We start from the raw sequence: 25000 nt of genomic DNA, 5'->3' as shown, positions 1-25000 counted from the left end.
ACACAACGTTTCAGCTGATATACCCTCCAGCCTTCGTCAGGTGTCTTGGGGAAATTTCGAACCTGGGTTCTCATTCCTATCGATGTTACTATTATTATTATTATTAATCAGGTCGCTGCCGTGAATCGAACTCGGAACCTTGGGGTTAGTAGCCCGCACTCTTAACCACTACGCCATATGCCCGTGGGCAATTATGGGGTGAATTTTAAGGCTTATAAATCTATTATTTTTCTATCCTTCCTCAATACCGGTTCCCATATGCTATTCATATCTGCACTCGGTCTGCTTAGGAGGTTGTTGTGTCCTAGCATATGTGCTGCTTCTTTTAGTTTTCATATTTTCCAGTGGTGTTCTCTGTCTATTATTTTAACTTCATCCCACAGGGGGAGGTGGTTTCCATTTTTTCATACATGATCAGCTATACCCGATTTATCGATATCTCCTCGTGTCACAGATTTATAAACCTTAAAATTCACCCCATAATTGCCCACGGGCATATGGCGTAGTGGTTAAGAGCGTGGGCTACTAACCCCAAGGTTCCAACCTGATTAATAATAATAATAATAATAATAGTAATATAATAATAATAATAATAGTAACATCGATAGGAATGAGAACCCAAGTTCGAAATTTCCCCAAGACACCTGACGAAGGCTGGAGGGTATATCAGCCGAAACGTTGTGTTAACAACAAACAAGATGAGGACGAATATCCGTCAAATGTAGATAATGTAAATAATGTAAGTACTAGGCTTTCAAAGAATAAGTCCTGCAGTCAGTTTGTTTGACTAAAAGCAGTGCTCCAGCATGGCTACTGTCAAATGACTGAAACAAATAGAAGAATTGTGTGATATAAAGGGATATGCTGGATTATAGTGCAGAATAGAATATATTTATTTATTTATTTATGTGTTTCAGCCAAGTGGCTGCGGTCATGCTGGTGCACCACCGTGAAAATACAGTACGTCCCTGGGTGGGCTTGAACCACCAACCTTTCGGTTAACAGCCGAACGCGCTAACCGATTGCGCCACGTCAAAAAAAAAAAAGAAAAACAAAAAGATAAAGTCTGGATGCTCACTGTTTGCTAAGTACATATGTACACACATACACACTGTGTATATCTATCTATCTATCTATCTATCTATCTATCTATCTATTTCTTTGTCTGTCTGTCAGTCTTTCTCTCCATATATATATATATATATATATATATATATATAAAAGATAAAAAAGAGTGAAAAAACTACAGAAGGCTTGTGTTATATGGTTAAAATATATATTTAAATTGTTATGTTAGAGAAATGTTATAAGATTTTGAGTATAGTAACATTGTTTGGGAGAAATAACCATTTCGTATTTTCTTTTCAAATTTCTCAAATTTCTTCACCTATATTGTATCATGTCCTCGCTATGGTGTAAAATATGGAGTCCTAGATAGGTAATCAGGGATTTTTTCTGGTATAAGGGAGATAATCAAAAATGTTGGGGATGATTAAGTTTGATTAATTTAACATGATTTGGTTTAGAAGGAATAGAATTTTACAAGTGGTCAGGTTTTGCTTTATATTTTTTTCAATGCGGTTAGTTTTCTTATTTTAAAATGTTAGCAATGGTTAAGTTTTGGCTTATATTTTTCAATGAAGAAGGTTTCCTTATTTAATCTAATTTGTGTTGGTGTTCCATTGGTACATTGATTGAGAAATGCGCCAAACAAATGCTACCACAATTTGTAATCTTTCCATTCTATCAATGTGCCATTGGAACACCAAGTTTCTGTCTACTAAATTTCGCTTATAAGACAATTATCGAAATTGAGCCTATTTGCAAAAGGCAAATGCTGTCTAACAATGGAATCAGACCCCATGTCATCAATTATGTAATTGAAACATGGTCTGGACTTCTGAACTGCTCAGCAATGTGGGTATATGTCATCTCGTTTCTTGTTTTCCTCTGGTGACAAAGACTTCATTCCTAATGAATGACGTAATTAATCCAATCCTATTGCTAACACGGTATTTGCTAAGAAGATTTGCCCAAAATAAGTAAGAAGTTTTGAAGGCAGAATCATTGTTGATGTAATAGAAGTAAAAATGACTTGCAGAAGGATTATTTTTGTTTTATTGTTCACCAGAATTAAAAACTAATGAAAGTGTGGTAAGAATCCAAAAGATGAAAATCTTTGGTTATTCTCTGTGGTTATAAGGTTTGCTTCACTGCCATGTTTTTCAAATTCATGTTTACTCCAGTTGTGTGGCTTCAAGGCTTACTTCATAGCCATATAAGAGTTTAGGATTTAGTTCTACTGCAGGGTACCCTGGGCGAGTGTCTTCCAGTGTAACTTTGGATTGACCAATACCTTAGGAGAAATATGTTATGCATGTATGAGGTTTGATCAATAAGTATCCGGAATGTTGCCTTAGTAACAAAGTTAAGGCACTCAGAGTGAAGCTGCTTGGCAAAGATTGACCTTGAATTCTGCTTTGCATGTGCACTAAGTTTTAACGTTCTAGCTCACTTCTGCTGTTTGTAGCAGTGCTTGGAAGCATGTGGTCATCGCATTGACTGTGACAGAGAAAGTTGTCATGGTGACACCTGCTCAGAGGCCTATGCAAAGTTGCAAAAAGTGTATGGAGAGGAGTGTATGAGCTGCACACAAGAGTACAAGTGGTTCAGATGTTTCCAAGATGGCCCAAAAAATTTCGATATTGGGAGACCTGCATCCAGCAGAACTGAGAAAAACCTCGCAGATGTGCATGCAGCTGTGAGGGGAAATTGTTGAATCACCATCTGTGAGTTATCAGAGTATGTGCAGATTAGTTACGGTTCAGTTCAGTCTATTATCTCTGAAGATTTGGGTATGAGACGTGTGTCTGCCAAGTTTGTGCCAAAACTGCTTTCTTTCTTTTTTTTCTTTCTTGCCCTTAACCCTCCAACGTGGAGTATAGGCCACTTATAATTGAATTCCATGTCGCATAATTTTTCGCTTCTGTACTTATACTCTGCCATGAATGTTCCCCTTTCTCTAGTTCCTTTTGTCTTGATCTATGCCACAAGTTCTTAGGCCTACCCCTCTCTCTGTATCCATCCGGATTCCACTGTAAAGCACTTTTTGCTACATGTGGTGTGTCCTTTTTAATTGTGCTACCAATCCACTTCCACTTTTTCTTAAATATTTGCTCTCTAATCAAAACTTGATTTGTTCTTTGCCATAGTTCCATATTGCTTATGTGTCTGGCCCATCTGATTTTAAGTATATTACACAAGCACCTGTTGATGAATGATTGTATTTGCTTATTTGACTTAACTGTTGTTCGCCATGTCTCAGCCCATACAATAACACCGCTTTTACGTTAGTGTTAAAAATTCTTATTTTGTTCTTTATTGAAATTACACTTGCGCTCCAAACATGGACACACAAACATATACACATGCACATACATATATATACATACATGTATACGATGGGCTTCTTTCAGTTTCCATCTACCAAATCCACTCACAAGGCTTTGGTTGGCCCGAGGCTATAGTAGAAGACACTTGCCCAAGGTGCCACGCAGTGGGACTGAACCTGAAACCATGTGGTCCGTAAGCAAGCTATTTACCACAAAGCCACTCCTATGCCTATGTATATACATATATATATACATACACATATGTGGAGGCGCAATGGCCCAGTGGTTAGGGCAGCAGACTCGCGGTCAAAGGATCGCGGTTTCGATTTCCAGACCGGGCGTTGTGAGTGTTTATTGAGTGAAAACACCTAATGCTCCACGAGGCTCCGGCAGGAGATGGTGGCGAACCCTGCTGTACTCTTCCACCACAACTTTCGTTCACTCTTACTTCCTGTCTCTGTTGTGCCTGTAATTCAAAGGGTCAGCCTTGTCACACTGTGTCACGCTGAATATCCCCGAGAACTATGTTAAGGGTACACGTGTCTGTGGAGTGCTCAGCCACTTGCACGTTAATTTCATGAGCAAGCTGTTCCATTGATCGGATCAACTGGAACCCTCAACGTCATAAGCGACGGAGTGCCAACAACATACACATATATATGTTTGTATATATATATATATATATATATATATATATATATATTATCGACCACACATACCCATTGTACGTGCTTTGTTTGTATGTCAGTAGGCTGCAAATTGACATGATGGAGATGACTCTCTCAAAGTGCTGGGTGTTAAAACACCTGATGGTCATTGACAGGTCAGACAACTCCCTCCCAATCCCATCCAAGAGTGATGAACATTGATGTTTTGCCATTTTTGTTGCTTATCAACGTTATATACCTGAGCATAACTGGAGGTGAATTGAATAGTCTGTCCTGTTGCTTTGAGTGAGTCATCTCTACCCCGTCAAATTGCAGCCTACTGGCAAACAAGCAAAGCACATACACTGATTGTTAATGTTGACAACACTAGCCCTGCTTCTAATCCATATTTGAATTTATTCTTCCTTATGCATCATCCAGACATACAAACAAATGATTTTTACACCATCTTGCACATAGTCATGGACAAGCTATACTGTTTGCTTCTCATTTGGTTCAGGCATATGATGTAGATAAGGCACAAAAATGGCAAAACATTGATGTGATTTCACTCCTGGATGGCATTTAGAGTGAGCTATCTCTCCTGTCCATGACTTTCAGGTGTTAAAACACCTGAAACTTTGAGGGAGTCATCTCCACCTTATCAAATTGCAGCCTATTATATTTGATAATGTTTATAACATTAGCACCGCTTCTAATTTGTATTTGAATCTCTCTCTCTCTCTCTCTCTCTCTCTCTGAGGATAGCTGCGTGAAAAAGTGCCACTCCCTAACAGTTGAGGGAACCCATGGAAGAGGTAGGCCCAGGAAGACCTGGGCTGAGGTGGTGAGGCAAGACCTTCGAACATTGGGCCTCACCGAGGCGATGACTACTGACCGAGACCTTTGGAAATGTGCTGTGCGTGAGAAGACCCGGCAAGCCAAGTGAGATCGTTGCCAGGGCCCCTGGACTGGCTCTTGTGCGGGTGGCACATAAGATGTACCATCCTGAGCGTGACCGTTGCCAGTACTGCCTGACTGGCCTTGTAGGGTTTTCGAGCGAGATCGTTGCCAGTGCCCCTGGACTGGCTCTTGTGCGGGTGGCACATAAAAGACACCATTTCGAGTGTGGCCGTTTTTGTGCGGGTGACACGTAAAAGCACCCACTACACTCTCTGAGTGGTTGGCGTTAGGAAGGGTATCCAGCTGTAGAAACTCTGCCAAATTAGATTGGAGCCTGGTGTAGCCATCCGGTTGCACCAGTCCTCAGTCAAATCGTCCAACCCATGCTAGCATGGAAAGCGGACATTAAACGATGATGATGATGATGATGATGATGATGATGATGATGATATATATATATATATATATATATATATATATATATATATATATATATATATATATATATATAGGCGTAGGAGTGTGGTAAGTAGCTTGCTTATGAACCACATGGTTCCCGGTTCAGTCCCACTATTTGGCACCTTGAGCAAGTGTCTTCTACTATAGCCTCGGGCCAACCAAAGCCTTGTGAATGGATTTGGTAGATGGAAACTGAAAGAAGCCCGTCGTATATATATGTATATATATATATATATATATATATATATATATATATATATATATATATATGTGTGTGTGTGTGTGTGTGTGTGTGTGTGTGTGTGTCTGTGTGTGTGTTTGTGGGTCTGTGTTTGTCCCCACCTCAACATTGGTTGACAACATTGGCTGGTGTGTTTACGTCCCCGTAACTTAGCGGTTTGGCAAAAAAGGCCGATAGAATAAGTACTAGGCTTCCAAAGAATAAGTCCTGGGGTCGATTTGCTCGACTAAAGGCGGTGCTCCAGCATGGCCACAGTCAAATGACTGAAACAAGTAAAAGAGTATATGTATGTATTTAAAGAGGAATGCAAAAATACATTATGGAGGATATAACATAAATGATTCATAATTATTTATGAATATATTAATGGCCAAACATGTAATCATAAATTTCATAAAAGAAGTGTGCATAATTATTACTAAATCACAATTATAAAAGAGACAAAAACCATTACATGTCTAGAAATAGCAGTCAAAACTACTATAAAACCACTATACCTACTCATATTTTATCTCTTCACAATAAAACTGTCAGTGGGTGATATGACATAAAATTCAAAACTTATAAATAAAAAGTTAATTCTCTATTACAAAATGGTTCCACTACTAACTTCAGGAGAACATTCCTGTAGATACAAATTAACACAAAATACATACCTTGGGGCTTAACATTTGTCCCGACTGGCATGAATAATGTGTCAACCTCTATCAACACATTCAAATTCAGAATTCCAGTTTTGACTGCTTTTTCTAGACATGTAAGGGTTTTTACAACCCTCCCTGTTTTAATTGTGATTTATTATAATTATACACACAGTGCCGCTGGACTGGCTCCTGTGCAGGTGGCACGTAAAATACACCTTTTTGAGCGTGGCCGTTGCCAGTACCGTGTGACTGGCCCTCGTGCAGGTGGCACGTAAAAGCACCCACTACACTCTTGGAGTGGTTGGCATTAGGAAGGGCATCCAGTTGTAGAAACTCTGCCAGATCAGATTGGAGCCTGATGTAGCCATCTGGTTTGCCCGTCCTCAGTCAAATCGTCCAACCCATGCTAGCATGGAAAGCAGACGTTAAACGATGATATATAAGCAAGTTAAAAATAATGGTTATTACATATTTTTTCTTAGAGTAAATGTAGCTTACAGCCGTTTCCAATAATCATGATAAGTACATTACTGACAAGTTTACTCAATTGGTCTATTGATAAGTTGATAAGAATTGAACGACTTAACAAAATTAATGCTACTTTTATCAGAGCTATTTCTGGTCATAACGAAGCTGAACACTGTTTCACATATCTATAAATGTATATATATATATATATATATATATATATATATATATATATATATATATATATATATATATATACACCGTAGTAAGCACATAAAATGTGCAACAAGGTGGAAATAAGAGTACTCAAATACCGGAGGTAGAGTAATATGCTTTATTTAAAAGCAGCAGAAATATAACAAAAGACTGTTACTCGGAGTTATAGACTCCAAGTAACAGTTTTTTGTTATATTTCTGCTGCTTTTAAATAAAGTATATATATATATATATATATATATATATATATATATATATATATGTATATATATATGTCCCACCTATGCTAACATAGAAGACAGACATTAAATGATGATGATTATATATATATATATATATATATATATATATATATATATAAATGCTATTAATAGTAACAGAGGGTAGGTGATATAATGTTCTTTAATTTTGTGTTTATTAGCTAGAATTTTGAAAATAAATCTTAATCTGTATGCATCATGGCAAACTGTTTAAAGTGTACTAGAATCTCCGTGTGTATATGTGTCAGGATCGACTGTTCTGTGAGTTTTGAGATCACTTTAAAATGACAGAAATTGAAAATCAAAGCTAAGCTATTGAACAGTTTAAGGAGGATTGGTTTTCGCTTTGGAAAAGATAATCGGTATGTAGACTGCTTAGCACTTTGTCTTTTGTGTTTAATGAAAAATTGGTCACTTCTAAGGGATAATATGGTTAATCCTATTAATGATGCAATATTTACAAAGAAGATTTGTCCAAGATAAATAAGAAGTTTAGAGAGATTCATAAATATGACAATGAATTGCTACAGGATTATTGTTTAACTAGTTTTCAGTAACATAATGCCTCTGTCCATAATCGTAAATCAATGAAATGTGCTAAGAATCCAAAAGGCTTTAAGTATAATAATGGTCAGCATATTCACCAGTTCTCAACTCAATCTAAAATCTATGGTCAGATTTATATCTCCTACAAACATCATCACCGTCATCCAGTCAGATTACCTATCGCAGACCAATGCAATACCTCCATGCAAAATGTCCTGATTGAGTGATGTGGCAACAAAGTTTGGTTTGGGTTTTTGTCACATTGGTCTTTCACTTGCTGAAATATCTCATCTGTGCATGCTGCGACTACAAATGAAAACAATAGTTGGCTAAGTGAACTGGTTGATCCTGACTATGGCCAGTTTGATGTCTGTTCATCTTCTCAGCCTTTAGTAATATTCACCATTGACTCAAACATCTGACTTGGGTTTTGGACTCATTGATCATTTGCTGTGATTACAGATGGCAGCAGTAGTTCACTAACTGAACTGGTTGATCCTGACTATGGCCAGTTTGATGTTTGTTCATCTTCTCAGCCTTTAGTAATATTCACCCTTGACTCGAACATCTGGTTTGTGTTTTAGTTTCATTGATCTTTCGCTAGCTGAAACATCTCATCTGCACATGTTACAATTACAGTTGCTAGCTGTAGTTCACTAACTGAACGGGTTGATCTTGGCCATTGACTGCTTCTTGTCTGTTCATTCACTCAGCATCTACTGATATTCAACATTGACTCAAATATGTCCTGCTAGTTGGCTTGGCTTTAAGAATGTGTCTTGTGATTCTTCCTTCTGACATTCTAATCACGTCTTGAGAGCTGTGGCCATTCAATGCAGAGAAGCTGCAGCTTGATTTTAAAGGTATTTCCTGATCTCCAAATTATGTTACTTTGGAGACCCATCATTCTGGCCTCTCGTATTCATGATCAAACAAATACACAAAAAAGCTGTGAACATATTTTTAGACGGAGAAAGAAAATGAAAATATACCAGCAATTGTTAGAAATTTTCAAAGAAGAGGGGACATTCAAGAAACTACCATTTAAGTTGCATTCACATATAAATTGTACCCCTATTTTAGTGTTAAATATTGGTACAAAAAGGTTTTCTCTTCATAGTTTTAGCTTGGCCCCGTGTATAATTCACACCTCATTTTTTTCCAGTTAAAATCAAATATAAAAAAGTGCAACTTATGTATGAATAAATACAGTATACAAATCATCATCATCACCATCATCACCACCACCACCACCACCACCACCACCATCACCACCACCACCACCACCACCACCACCACCACCACCACCATCATCATTTCATGTTCATCTTCCATGCTGGCATGGGTTGGACAGTTTGACAGGAACCAGCCAGGTAGAAGACTACACCAGGCTGCTGTGTCTGTTTTGACATGCTTTTTACGGCTGGATGCCCTTCCTAACACCAACCACACCATTGAGTAAAGTGATTTATACATGGCACCAGCACAGGTGAGGTCAGTTCTGGCAGGATTTTTACAGCTGGGTGCCCTTCCAAATGCCAACCACTTCACAGTATGGACTGGATGCTTTTTTTACGTGGCACCAGCACTGACAGGGTCACCAAGTAACTTGCAAGAGAAGGAATTTTGAGAGGGGACGGGGTACTGGAGGAGGTGATCTTGTGTCAGATGATGAAAGGTTAGAGTGTGACAGAAAGGCAGAAAGGCAGAAACAGGTGTGCAACTGTAGAGGAGATACATGGATACTCAGTCAGAGGGAAGAACAAGTGGAGAGAGAGAGAGAGAGATAGAGAGAGAGAGAGAGAGAGGGAGATAGCAAAAATGCAAGCGAGAACAGGGCAGTGATGATGGTAAAGTAGATGGAAAATCGGTTACACATCTAATTTTACATACAATATTCATAGTTCAGTTCTTGGTTTCCATACAAGTTGCACACTGTTTTTATCAATACTTCTTAATAATATGTTTGGATGGAATTTCTGTCAAAATTTTCGGAACTAAACATTATATTCCCCACCCTGTAATATATCAAATAAAAGTGCATGCAATCAAATCCTTTGGCAATTCTTTGCTTGTTAGAGCCATGTTAATGAATTCCTTAATTTTCTATATTTAATAATTCCTTTTTGTTTATCTAATCACATGCTATGACGCATTTTATTAATTTAATTGCAGGCAACAATGAATTTCATTAGTTTAACAACATGCAGTAGCACATCTTAATGAGTTCAACGACATGCAATAATGTGTTTTAATAATTTCCCAACATGCAATTATAACAAAAAGAAATAACACTCCATGCATGCATGCATGTATGAATGTAAGTGTGTGTCTGTATATGTGTGTATATGTATGTATATTTATGTATATTTATGTATGTGTATATGTAAGTATGTATACATATATGTATGTACGTTGGTGTGTGTATATGCATACATACGTCTCTGAATTTATAAGTATATGAAATACATTTTCTGGTGTGAAAACATGTGTTTGGAAAATTGTCAAGAGAAGCAACTGATGTTGTGCAATAATTAATCTTTGAAAACATTATTTAATTGGTTGCATATTTTATAAATAAAAGACTTAAAGTTTGTCAATGTGGAGTAAAGTATGGAGTTCATAAATTATTATATATTTATTTCTTTATTGCCCACAGGAGGCTAAACATAGAGGGGACAAACAAGGACAGACAAAGGGATTAAGTCAATTACATCAACCCCAGTGCATTACTGGTACTTATTTAATTGACCCTGAAAAGATGAAAGGCAAAGTCGACCATGGCAGAATTTGAACTCAGAATGTAACAGCAGACGAAATACCGCTAAGCATTTCGCCCGGCGTGCTAATGATTCTGCTAGCTTACCACCTTAAATTATTATATATTTGATTATTAACACATTAACTGCCACATGTATACCACCAGTGGTTCATCACAAACTTCATACAACTGCCATGTTGCACCTCTGGTGGTACATTTTCATAATTTGAGGAAATATTTTTTTCTGTATCTTTGACATGGTTTTGAGGATATTTAAATAACATGAGTGCTAAACATTAAAGTCTAATTATTAAATATTGTAAAAAATGCAAAACAAAATTTTATTTCTTTGTAAGTAAACAATATACAGTAATTCCTCGCTATATCGCGGTTCACCTATCGCGGTTCACCTATAGTAGTTTGCTTACCAACCATATGGTTCTGGGTTCATTCCCACTGCGTGGCACCTTGGGCAAATGTCTTCTACTATAGCCTCGGGCCAACTAAAGTCTTGTGAGTGGATTTGGTAGACAGAAACTGAAAGAAGCCCGTCGTATATATATATATATATATATATATATATATATATATATGCATATGTATATATATATATATATATATCATCATCATCATCATCATCGTTTAACGTCCGCTTTCCATGCTAGCATGGGTTGGACGATTTGACTGAGGACTGGTGAAACCGGATGGCAACACCAGGCTCCAGTCTGATTTGGCAGAGTTTCTACAGCTGGATGCCCTTCCTAACGCCAACCACTCAGAGAGTGTAGTGGGTGCTTTTACGTGTCACCCGCACGAAAACGGCCACGCTCGAAATGGTGTCTTTTATGTGCCACCCGCACAAGCCAGTCCAGGGGCACTGGCAACGATCTCGCTCGAAAATCCTACAGGAGCCAGTCAGGCGGTACTGGCAACGGCCACGCTCAAAATGGTGCATCTCATGTGCCACCCGCACAAGAACCAGTCCAGGGGCACTGGCAACGATCTTACTTGGCTTGCCGGGTCTTCTCACGCACAGCCCATTTCCAAAGGTCTCGGTCCGTAGTCATCGCCTCAGTGAGGCCCAATGTACGAAGGTCTTGCCTCACCACCTCAGCCCAGGTCTTCCTGGGCCTACCTCTTCCACGGGTTCCCTCAACTGTTAGGGTGTGGCACTTTTTCACGCAGCTATCCTCCTCCATTCTCACCACATGTCCATACCAGCGCAATCGTCTCTCTTGCACGCCACAACTGATGCTTCTAATGTTCAGCTTTTCTCTCAAGATACTTACACTCTGACGGGTATTCACATTGACATTACACATCCAACGGAGCATACTGGCTTCATTCCTTGCGAGCTTACGTATGTCCTCAGCAGTTACAGCCCATGTTTCACTGCCATGTAGCATGGTTGTTCGTACGCATGCGTCATACAGTCTGCCTTTTACTCTGAGTGAGAGTCCCTTTGTCGCCAGCAGGGGTAAGAGCTCTCTAAACTTTGCCCAGGCTATTCTTATTCTAGCAGCTACACTTTCAGCGCACCCACCCCCACTACTAACTTGGTCGCCCAGATAGCGGAAGCTATCGACTACCTCTAGTTTTTCACCCTGGAATGAGATAGAAGTTGTTTCCTGTTTGTTTGCAGTCTTTATTGCACCTGAACATCTGCCACAAACAAAAACTAACTTGCTAGTTAACCTGCCTTTGATGTTGCTGCACCTCTTATGTGTCCATAGCTTGCACCGGGTACATCTTATAGAGTTACTACCTACTCCTTTTCTACATACTGAGCAGGGCCATCTACCTGAAGGGGTTTGTGTTTTATCTACCTTCCTACTTATTAGGATTTTGGTTTTAGCTAGGTTGACTCTAAGGCCCTTCAATTCTAGACCTTGCTTCCACACCTGAAACTTCTCCTCTAGTTCTGATAGTGACTCCGCAATTAGGGCAAGGTCATCAGCATAGAGGAGCTCCCAGGGGCAACCTGTCTTGAACTCCTCTGTGATTGCCTGGAGGACTATGGTAAATAATAGGGGGCTGAGGACGGAACCTTGGTGGACCCCTACCTCTACCCGGAATTCATTGCTGTACTCATTTCCAACCCTCACCTTACTGGCAGCATCTCTGTACATGGCTCGCACAGCTCTCACTAGCCATTCTTCTATCCCAAGTTTCCTCATTGACCACCAGATAAGGGATCGGGGGACCCTGTCAAAGGCTTTCTCCATGTCAACGAAAGCCAGGTACAGAGGTTTATCCTTAGCTAGGTATTTCTCTTGCAACTGTCTCACTAGAAATAAGGCATCAGTAGTGCTTTTACCTGGCACGAACCCAAACTGCATCTCATCTAAATTGATTCGCTCCCTAATTAGTTGGGCTATGACCCTCTCTGTAACTTTCATAACCTGATCTAACAGCTTGATGCCTCTGTAATTATTTGTATCTAAAGCGTCCCCTTTACCTTTGTAGCAGTTGACTATGATGCTGCTACACCAGTCATAGGGTATGACTCCTTCGTGTATCACCTGGTTCGTAATACGGGTGACTAGGCTATAGCCAACACTGCCAGATATTTTGAGCATCTCTGCAGTGATTCCTGATGGGCCGGGGGCTTTCCCAGTCTTCATACTCTTAATTGCTTTATCTACCCTGGTACTATCAACTCGGATAGCTGGTCCCTCTATTGGGTCGACATAAGGCAGGCTCTCTTTCTCCCATTCATTCTCTTTATTAAGCAATCTATCGTAGTGGCATCTCCAGACCTCTTTCTTTGCATCCTCATTTAATGCAAGCGTACCATCATCCATGCGAACACATTTCTCTCCTACAACATCACTATTCTCTCTCCTACACTGTCTTGCAACACGAAATACCTCGAGTCTTTGGTCCTCACGGCGCAGAACATTGGCAAATCTTTCCTTATCTGCTTCCCCTCTGGCTAAATAAACCTGTCGCCTAGCCTCCCTTCTGGCACATTGGTACAATTCCCTGCTACCACCGTTCTTCCAGTCCTTCCAAGCTTGTTTCTTTTGTCTAATAGCCCTGTCTACCTCCTTGTTCCACCACCACGTTACTCTGGGTTGGGAGGGGACCTTACAATATATATATATATATATTATTTGTATATTGTCCCATATATATATATATATATATATATATATATATATATATACATGGGAAAATTTACAAAAAAACAACAACAGATGAGGACAGGTGGTGTAAACAACAAAAGGATGTATTAGTTTAACGCTCGGGAATAGAGAAAGTCTTTAACGTTTCAAGCTACGCTCTTCAACTGAAAGGAACACAGAAAGAAACAAGGGAAAAAACAAGGAGAAAAATATATAAATGTAGTGGTCAGCGATCTATCATGGCGAATATTTCTGTGTATGTGTGTGTTTGTGTGTCTGTGTTTGCTTCCCCAACATTGCTTGACAACCGATGCTGGTGTGTTTATATCCCTGTAACTTAGCGGTTCGGCAAAAGAGACCAATTGAATAAGTACTAGGCTTACAAAGAATAAGTCCTGGGATCGATTTGCTTGACTAAAGGTGATGCTCCAGCATGGCGCAGTCAAGTGACTGAAACAAGTAAAGAGTATACAGTACAGTACTGTTTCTATTTCTTGAATTTTCACCTATCACAGGAGATTTTGGAATGCAACATTCACGATTGTTGAGGGATTACTGTACAGTGTGACCAGAAAGACGTGGCATCACTGGTAAGTTCCAGTAACAGTCTGTGGTAGATAATGTGTTAAAGAGGTGAACTATCAGAATTGTGAACACATTGCTTAGTAGCATTTCATCCATTTTTACATTCTTCATTCAAATTCTACCAAGGTTGACTTTGCTTTTCATCCTATCGTAGTTGATAAAATAAGTATCTGTTGAGCACAGAGGTTGATGTAATCGACTAGACAACCTCCTTACAAAATTCCAGGCCTTGTGCTTATAATGGTAAAGATTATAGTTTGGTTATTAGAACATAAGTCAATGAATTACAATATGTTATTATGACATGAAATTAAACAACAAAATCAATACCTTATGAATTGCTTATTTAGAGGTTCATTTTAAATGATACATTTAAGGTTGTAATGTAAATTGCTTTAATCAGAAAAGAATTCTGTTTATATTATTTATATATATTATTTTTTATTTAATCACTGATTATGATTATCTGTAAACGATATGTTATTCAAATTTATTTGGCTTAGGCCATTCATGGAGACTCTTCACATATAAGTTTTACAGAAAATTTCTTTGCTTTTACAGAAAATGTCTTTGCCTTTTATACAAAATGAAAAGAGGAAGTTGTTTTGTTTTGTTTAGAAAAGGAGAAAAAGAAATAAGAAAAGAAGAGAGGAGAGGAAGACAGAGAGGCCAGAAAAGGAGAAGAAGAAGGAGAAAGAAAGAAAGAAAGAATGTTTTTGGGGATGGTCTGTGATTAACAGGTAGCTGATGCTTAATGACATTTCAAGATGTCAATTTTGTATTTTTAAGAGAAAAACAAAATTGACATCTTGAAATGTCATTAAGCCTCAGCTACCTGTTAATCACACATCATCCTCAAATACATTCTTTCTTTCTTTCTTTCTTTCTTTCTTTCTTTCTTTCTTTCTTTCTTTCTTTCTTTCTTTCTTTCTTTCTTTCTTTCTTTCTTTCTTTCTTTCTTTCTTTCTCCTTCTGCTCCTTTTCTATCCTCTCTGTCTTCTTCTCCTCCCTTCTTTTCTCTTTTCTTTTTCTCTTTTCTAAACAAAACAAAACAACTTCCTCTTTTCATTTTGTATAAAAGGCAAAGAAATTTTCTGGAAAAATTACATCTGAAGAATCTTCCATGAATGAGACACAAAAGTGCTTATAAAGAATTATCCAAAATTCCTACTAAGTCCTTTTTCTTAATACATATAATAAATATATCATCATCATCCTCATCATCATCGTTTAACGTCCGCTTTCCATGCTAGCATGGGTTGGACGATTTGACTGAGGACTGGTGAAACCAGATGGTTGCACTAGGCTCCAATCTGATCTGGCAGAGTTTCTACAGCTGGATGCCCTTCCTAATGCCAACCACTCCGAGAGTGTAGTGGGTGCTTTTATGTGCCACCAGCACGAGGACCAGTCAGGCAGTACTGGCAATGGCCACGCTCAAAATGGTGTTGTTTATGTGCCACCTGCACAGGAACCAGTCCAACGGCACTGGCAATGACCTCGCTTGAATGTTTTCTAACATGCCACCAGCACAAGTGCCAGTAAGGCGATGCTGGTAACGGTCATGCTCAAATGGTGCTATATACGGGCCACTAGCATGGAAGCCACACAGCTTTCTATTATCTTTATATTTTTATTGCTATTACCACTAATCATGTTATTACCTCCACCTTAGCAAAGGTGGAGGTATTGTTTTCAGTCATCTTTGTTTGTTTGTCCATGGACAAGATATCTCAAAAATTGCTGGATGGATTCGGATGAAACTTTCAGGGATGTTTGGCTTTGTGACTGGCACAAACGAATTAGATTTTGGGATCAATGATTCTGGATTATTTTTCTGTTTTTTTACTTAATTTTTGAGAATGGTTGTATTCATTTTTAGTATTCTTGTTTGTGAAGACAATCGAGTTTATTTCAGATATTCTCATTTTAAAAATCATCTCTGGCTAATCGTTGAGAGGACGTTGGTGTTGCCTTGGCAGAGGTTTGCACTCACTGAGTGGGTGCTCTTGTTGTTATTAATATTAGTTTAATTATTTGTGTTTACTAGGTTCCCATTAAGGAAATCTTTAATCTTCCTACAATTATGCGCTGCAGTAATTTGGGCATCGGTAAATCCTTGAACAGAACTGCATAGGAATGTCTACTTTAGATGAATATGTGCTGCATCTGAACCAACTAAATGCACACAAATGCTACATCAAAGGACATTAGGACACTTATGCATCAGAAACACATGTTGGATTGGAATCTAATGTGAAGCATATCAGGGTACAGGATGTTAGAAAAATAAACTACAGACAACGGAACGAACACATAGGAAAACAGATAGCCACTTGGAATTATTTCTTCATCAGCTGCCTCTATTCTAACTCAATGTTTCGAAGATAAGGCAGAACGCACTCTAGAATAGTCTCTTCCTGAGTAGTGGATCGACCCTCTAAACAGAGGATTCCAAGGTGGCAAACACAAACCAAGACAGGAAAAAATGGACAGTGAAAACAACATTAAAAAGCCATAGGGCTAAACGCGAATCTGATATTGAACGCTAGTGATAAGACAAAGCTGGACGGAGAAAAAACAGTTCGTCTTGCCTTCATAGTGGCTGGAGTGAAAAAGAGAGAAATGACCACAGGTCACATGTGAGCAGAGAGGATGGTAGAGGGAGGAAGTGGAACAAGGAGGACGAGAGAGATGTGTATAGCAGTGAAGTAGAAGCCAAGACAACAGAAGGAAGTAGAGCGAGAGGGGGAGATGGGTAAGAAGAAAGATAGATAGGTAGATAGATAGATGGATAGATAGATAGATAGATAGATAGAGATAAATAGATAGATAGATAGATAGAAAGATAGAGTCGCTTCAGAAATAAAAAGTTAAAACTTACTTGCAAATGGACGCGTGCGTTCGCTGATATAATAATACAAAGAATATATATGCATGTATACACACATATGTGTACATACTTACATCTACATGTGTATATAGATACATATCAGGGTACACACACATATATATATATATATATATATATATATATATATATATATGTATATATATATAGAGTAATGTTTATATGTTAACCAAATGTCCCTGGAAAACATCTTTTTCAGCTGGCTATTTACACACAGTTTGTGCTCATATAACATTTGTTTTTCTCCATATGAGATCAGCGACTGTGTGTCACTTAAAGAATATGTAATATTTGCAAATGGAGAGAAATTTCATCACTAATTTGTGGTTGTCTCACACTGAGGACGGATAAGATCCAGAAACCTAGATCTGTGAGTATCACGTAAGGTTAGAGATGGGAGCAATGACCTCCCTTGCAAATGCTCTACAGGCACAAACTGTGTGTTGATAGTCAGCTGGAAAAGGTATTTTCCTGGAGTAAAACAACAGTGACATCGTCCTTCATAGGACTGCCACATTCTGTTGACATATAAACATTACTATTCAGTACTGTTACTGCATATCTCTCGCTCAGAGATTTAAAGCAAATTTGTTATATATATATATAGATAGATAGATGTACACATATATGTGTATAAGGTTGAGGAAGATGTATATATTTGTATATAAGTATGTATGTATATATATATATATATATATATATATATATATATATATATATGTATATGTATATATACAACACATGTACATGTTATATGACATATATATTTGAAAGTTTTCTCAAATATATCACTTTGCTTGTACTGCTATTCCTGTTGCTGCTACTGTTGTTGTTGTTGTTGTTGTTGTTGCTACTACTGCTGCTGCTGCTGCTGTTTACATCATACTGTCAAATCTAATTTCAGTTCTCCATCTCATATTATTCAATCCATGTTACAAAGATAGCGTTTCTTTATATGATATGTCAAATTTTGTATATCTAGGAAATAATCTTTCCGCAAGATTGCGAGATTTCTCTATGGAGGGGTCTATATGTATGTGTGTATGTGTCTGTATATATGTATGTGGTGTGTATGTATGTGTTATGTATATGTCTGTATGTGGTGTGTATGTGTATGTATATGTGTATGTATATGTGTATGTATGAGTGAATGTGTATATGCGTGTATGAATGTGTGTATATGCATTGGTATGTTTGTGTGAGTATGTGTATGTCTGTGTGTATATGTTTGAGTGTATGTATGTATGTATGTATATAGGAATATGTGTGTTTGTGTACACATGTGCATGTGTGTGGGTGCATGTATTTGTGTGTGTCTATGTGCTTTTTACTTGCATGTATGTATATATGTGTGTGTGTGTGTACATACATATCTACATGTAAATGTATGTGTGCACATGTGTGCACATGTGCAGAGTATGTATGTCTGTGGATGTGTGTCTATGTATGTATGCATGTGTATGTATGCATGAATGTGTGGTGTGTGATTATATGTACATATTTGTCTGCTTGTATAAGTGTGATGTGTGTAGGTAATTTTTACTTTTACATATGTATGCATGCTTTTGTGAATTTTATGTGTGCGCTTGTGTGTGTGTGTATATATTCATATATATATATATATATATATATATATATATATATATATATATATATATATATATGATAACATGTGTGTGTTTGTGTACATACAGGCTTCTTTCAGTTTCCATCTACCAAATCCACTGATAAGGCTTTGGTTGGCTTGAGGCTATAATAGAAAACACTTGCCCAAGGTGCCATGCAATGGGACTGAACCTGGAACCATGTGGTTGGCATGGAAACTTCTTAACACACAACCTTGTGAGTGGATTTGGTAGACAGAAACTGAAAGAAGCCTGTCGTATATATGTATATATATATATATATATGTGTATGTATGTGTTTGTGTGCCTGTGTTTGTCCCCCAACATCGCTTGACAGCTGATGCTGGTGTGTTTACGTCCCCGTAACTTAGCGGTTCGGCAAAAGAGACTAATAGAATAAGTACTAGGCTTACAAAGAATAAGTCCTGGGGTCAATTTGCTCGACTAAAGGCGGTGCTCCAGCATGGCCACAGTCAAATGACTGAAACAAGTAAAAGAGTAAAGAGAGAGTATCTGCATCATATGACCAAACCAGTGCAGTTTTTTCTTGCACGCTGCATCTAATTCCTCTTATGCTTAGCTTTTAAAGAAATTAATGGAAAAAAAAAAAAAACCTCAGCTATGAAAGCATGTGATATATAGAACAAAAGAAAAAAAGTATTAGCCTTCATCAGCTTTCTTGCTAAGGATTCTGGAAGTTTTGATTCCAAGGGACAGAACTGCATGCTTTTGTGGCATAAAAAACCCACTGGATAGATATAGTTGTTAGGAGAGATGAGTGACAAAAAATGGTGTATGTATGTATGTAATGAAGTCACAGTAACTTGGATGACGAAGTGGTAGGAATAGGGAAAAGATGCATCCCCCATCCCAACAATGTGAACAACAAAGATAATGATGAAGATGATAACAATGAATGATGACAGTAAAGACGAAGAGAAGGATGGCATAGTGCTCTGCTGCTGCTGCTGATGAAATGAATGATAAGGAATATGATGATGATGATGATGATGATGCATAGGATGGAATCATGATCATGAACATGGTGATGATAATGGTGATGATGATGGAGATGATGATGATGGAGATGATGATGCCACCGTTGCCGACGACAATACAATGATGATAAAGAATACAATGGAGAAAATGATGATAAATATGAAAAGAATGAGAGTACAATAATGATGATTGGGATGATGATGATGATGATGTTGATGATGAAGATGATGATGATGATGATGATGATGATGATGATGATGATGAAGATGATGATGATGGTGAAAGATTACAATAAAGATAAAGAAAATGAGAGTACGTTGATGATGATGATGATGATGACGAAAATAAAGAATACAACGATGATGTTGATAATGGAAGATGATGATGATGATGATGATGAAAGATTGCAATAAAGATGAAGTGAATGAGAACACATTGATGATAATGGTAATGATGATGATGATGATAAAGATAACGAATACAACAATGTTGATAATGATGATCGCGATAATGAATATAATGGCGATGATGATGATCATGGTGATGGTGAAAGTTTACAATAAAGATGAAGGGAACGAGAGCACGTTGATGATGAAAGTGGTGATGATGGTGTTGATGATGATGGTGATGATGATGAGGATGATGATGATGGTGATGATGATAATGGTGATGATAGTAACATGTATAATAAAATGTATTATACAGATTAAAAATTTCTTTGCTCACCTTATTATATTCAATAAAATGTTCAAAGTTATCACTGCATTGAGTTTTATATACATATGTATATATATATATAATATATATATATATATATATATATATATATATATATATATGTGTGTGTGTGTGTGTGTGTGTGTGTGTGTGTGTGTGTGTATGTAAATGTACTCTACACACCCATGGACGGACACAGACACACACATGTACACAGACACACACTTGTAAACATATATGCACATATATAAATTGCTCTAGAAGCACCATAAATCTTGAAGCATGCGCTCTAGTTAAATTAAATTAAGACAAAACCTGTTCGTGAAATTTCAAGGAAAGCAGAAATACGAAAAAAAAAAATATTGCAAAAAAAAGAAAAAGGAAAATTAATTTAGCGAAGTAATATTGTTTTGCTGTTGAAGAAATTGTTGGTTAGAACCATTGCCATTTCATGAATATGTTTCTAATAAAACATGCTAACTATGGAGTTCAATTAATTTTGGAAAATTACTATTATAATTAATGGATAATTTGGAGAGTTTTAGTAAAGGAACTAATTCTTCTGGAAAACAGTCATGCAGTATAACAGAAAATGTTAATGTGTGGTCTTTCATTTATAAGAATCAGATGTTTTCGTGTGGGCTGGCATTGAAAAAGGTTAGGCTGTCTGGTAAAAAGCTTGCTTCCCAACTGCATGGTTCCAGGTTCAGTTCTACTGCACGGTACTTTGAGCAATTATCTTCTACCATAGCCCTGTGCTGATCAAAGCCTTGTGAGCAGATATGGCAGATGGAAGCTGAAAGAAGCCTGTCATATTTGTATATTTAGGTATGTGTGTGTGTGTGTATATATATGTATGTATATGTGGAAGTGCATGGCCTAGTGGTTAAGGTGTTGCACTCATGATTGCAAGATTGCGGTTTCAGTTCCTAGACTGGGTAGTGTGTTGTGTTCTTGAGCAAAACACTTCATCTCACATTGCTCTGCAATCACTTTGACACCTGACACATGGCACACCTGTGTACACCTGTTCAGACAACATCGTTTTGACAGAGTGAGTACAGCATATACATTTGATCATTTGGTAAAAACTGAACACTCATGTATCGTCTTTGACAGGAGACTCTGTCATGTATGTACGTGTGTGTCTTTGTGTTTGTGTTTGTCTCCCACCACTGTTGGTTTGTTTATGTTCCCAAAACTATGCAGTTCAGCTAAAAAAGATTGAAAGGATAAATACCAGGATTAAATTACCCTATATATGGCAAAGCTTCTGCCACTGTACAGATTCTTGGGGTTAAAAATTAAATGAAAACAAGAAACAAAGTACTATAGTGGGAACGAAGATTTAAGAACCAAAATGAATAGCTTAAGCGAGACCTTGGATTGATATTTGCAAACAAAGGAAAGAAGAGGTTGAAAGAAAGACAAAGAAATGAACTACAAAGAACTGCATGTGGTTAAAGAAAGATTATGAGAAAAAACGAGGTCAGGGAGTGAGGTGTCTTTCCAGTTTCATATTTTTTAAGAGTCTAGAAAATTCTATAAAAAACTGAATGAGGAAAAGGAACATCAGGGGAATGATATGACAGATGCTGAAGAAACAAGCTGATTGGTTGCGGGAATTAAAATGGAAAATGAAAGTTAGAGCGACATAAGAAACTATAACAATCATGGATAAGAAAGGGAAAGAGATGGTTAAGAAAATACCAAACTAGAAAGCCCCACAGACCTGAGTTTTTGTTATATTTCTTCTTTAACTTCATGCAGTTCTTTGCAGCTCATTCTTCAACCTCTTCTTTTCTCTGATTGCATATATCTGTCCAAGATCTCAATTGGGCTGTTTAATTTTCTTCTCAAATCTTCATTTCCACTAACTTTGTCCTTTGTTTTATTTTGATGATCAAGAAAACACCAAACTGGAAAGTCCCCAGACCAGACCAGACAGTGTTCAAGGATTCTGGCTCAAAAGAAAAGTGTACACAGTCATGTATGACTGTTTTTTGACTGACTACATAGAAAATGGAATGCCAGTTTAATGGTGATTATGAAGGTACAGCCACTCGGAAAACTCACTCTGATCCTTCTGATAAGAAAGGAACTGAATTTGTTGGTGGGATCCAGGCCATGGTTGACAACAATCCCTCCAAGTCAATCAGGTCCATTGCCAGGGACATGGGAATGTCTGAGTTTCTTATAAGGCAGGTAGTGCATGAAGACATTTGGTATTCCTCATACAAGATGAGAAAGGGCCAGTTTTTATCCCATGCTATCAAAGACAAGAGGAAAGACCATGCTACCAAGCTTTTGAGCAAACTCAAGTATCCCTGCCAACTGAACATGCTTTGGTTTTTCTAAGACAACAATCATTGTCTTGCCACATTCCCAAAACTTGTACCGAGAGTGATAAAAAGCAAACATCCAGTCAACATCATGGTGTTTGGAGTGATCACTAGTGATGGCAATGTTATGCCTCCATTCATCTTCCCACACAACCTCAGACTCAACGTGGAGGCCTACATCAAGTACCTGGAGGAAGTAGTGCTGCCCTGGATCAAGCAGGTGGCTGCTGGAAGACCCTATGTCTGGCAACAGGACTCTGCACCATGCTACACAAGCAGGAGAACCCAGTCATGGCTGTCAGACAATTTCTGTGACCACATTACCCCTAACATTTGGCCACCTAACTCCTCAGACTGCAACCCTATTGATTATTATGTGGCAGGCACAGTTGAGTGAGAGACCAACAAAACTCCTTCTAACACAAAAGATGAACTGAAGACAAGGATTATGGCAGCATTGACCAGCTTAAACAAGGACACTGTCCAGAAGAGTTACAGGACATTCTGAAGTCGTCTGGAGGCCATGGTTGGAGCCAATAGCGATTTTATTGAATAAATTCACTCTTTAGTATTTCAAGATATTTTTATCTAATTTTGGTAAGTCTATCTGAGATGTCAGTGTTATTTTCATTTCTGCATAATTTTGACAACAATTCATTCACCGCACCCTTTTATATACACATACATATAAATAAATACATACACATATATACATACATTGGTTCTTTTCTCTAAAACTATATATATATATATATATATATATGTAACGTGAGAGAGTTAGGGGTTGGGGGTTCAACCTACTAAGGGATAGTATCTATCCAATATACTGCTGGGAGGGTACCCAATTATTGCTACACTAGTGCTACCACACCTCTGTTTCTACCACACCTCTGTTTCTACCACACCTCTGTTTTTACCTCTTGCTCTACATTTGTATGAAACCCTTTGTGAATCTCTGAAGAGGCCTAGCGGTTCAGGCATGTAACCCCATTTCAAAATGTCATCCGATAATCACTCCGGAAAGGAATATTCGGATAGAATGGGGCTTGCTAAAACTAGGCCGAAACGGCTGTAAGATTAAACTTCTGTTCATCCTCTAACTCCTTATGTACTTTGTACTTCTATATGTAAACCAGGTTGGCAAAATAACATAGTCTGCCATAGACACCTGTGCTTTGGTTCTATCTTTCTTTTTCTCCCTTTTTTGTCACTTTTGCTATGAATTAAATTAATGAATTCAGTGGGATACACCGTCTGCAAGTAGTTGGGTTCAGCATATTATCCTCCATTTTCTAATTGTTATATATATATGTAAATATCTATATGTGTGTGTCTTTGTGTCTGTGTTTGTCCCCTATCATTTCTCAACAACTGGTATTGGTGTCTTTACATCCCTGTAACTTAGCAGTTTGGCAACAGAGACTGACAGAATAAGTATCAGGTTGAAAAAGAATAAGTATTGGGGTTGGTTTGTTTATCTAAAATTCTTGAACGCAGTGCCCCAGGTTAACATCTGGTGCAGTAATTATTCATTAAATTTCTTTCAAGACTTAAGTATAGCCTTTCCTTCAACATAAGAATGCATCATATAGACCTGTGTATCATACACCCACCAAAATGCAGTAATTAATATGAGATTAATTTGTTAATTTGTACTAATTTGATGGTCTGGTGGCTGAATTGTTAGAGTCTCACACAAAAAATATTAAGTTATGTTCATTTATGTTTCAAGTTCAAATTCTGTTTGACTCTGCTTTTTGTCCAATACCCTAGGTTAGTACTTTTATAAATTGAGCCCAGAAGAGTTGATAGGTAAAGTTGACTTAAAAGGATTTGATCTCAAAGCACACATGATCAAAATAAATGCCACTATGCATTCTAACCAACATTGTAACAAATTTTGCCAATTCATTGTCTTTTGCTTGTTGTGTTTACTTTTTTGTTTTGCAAGATTCTTGATGTGAAATTGTGTATTGAAACAGATATTGTTATACTTGGGGATGATAATCTTTTTACCTTTTCTACCAATTAAACATTTGCACTATTTATTCAATCTTCATTTTAGCTTTTATTTGTATTATTTACGATGCAAGTACAAACAGTGTAACATACAAACCTATATACACGTACAAACGACACACGTATTAAACACATAG

At 37.6% G+C, this 25000-nt stretch overlaps 1 protein-coding gene across 1 annotated transcript in view; it reads left to right on the top strand.

Moving 5' to 3' along the window:
- The window catches only part of LOC106873611 (sn-1-specific diacylglycerol lipase ABHD11), a 229817-nt gene that overhangs the window by 17698 nt on the left and 187119 nt on the right, over nt 1-25000 (top strand). The gene's annotated exons all lie outside the window — the stretch shown is intronic.

This window comes from Octopus bimaculoides, chromosome Z, assembly GCF_046866305.1.
Source record: "Octopus bimaculoides isolate indiv1 chromosome Z, ASM4686630v1, whole genome shotgun sequence".
Classification (NCBI taxonomy): domain Eukaryota; kingdom Metazoa; phylum Mollusca; class Cephalopoda; order Octopoda; family Octopodidae; genus Octopus; species Octopus bimaculoides.
Note: the sequence above shows the minus strand (reverse complement) of the source record. Positions and strands in the feature narration are given on the sequence as shown.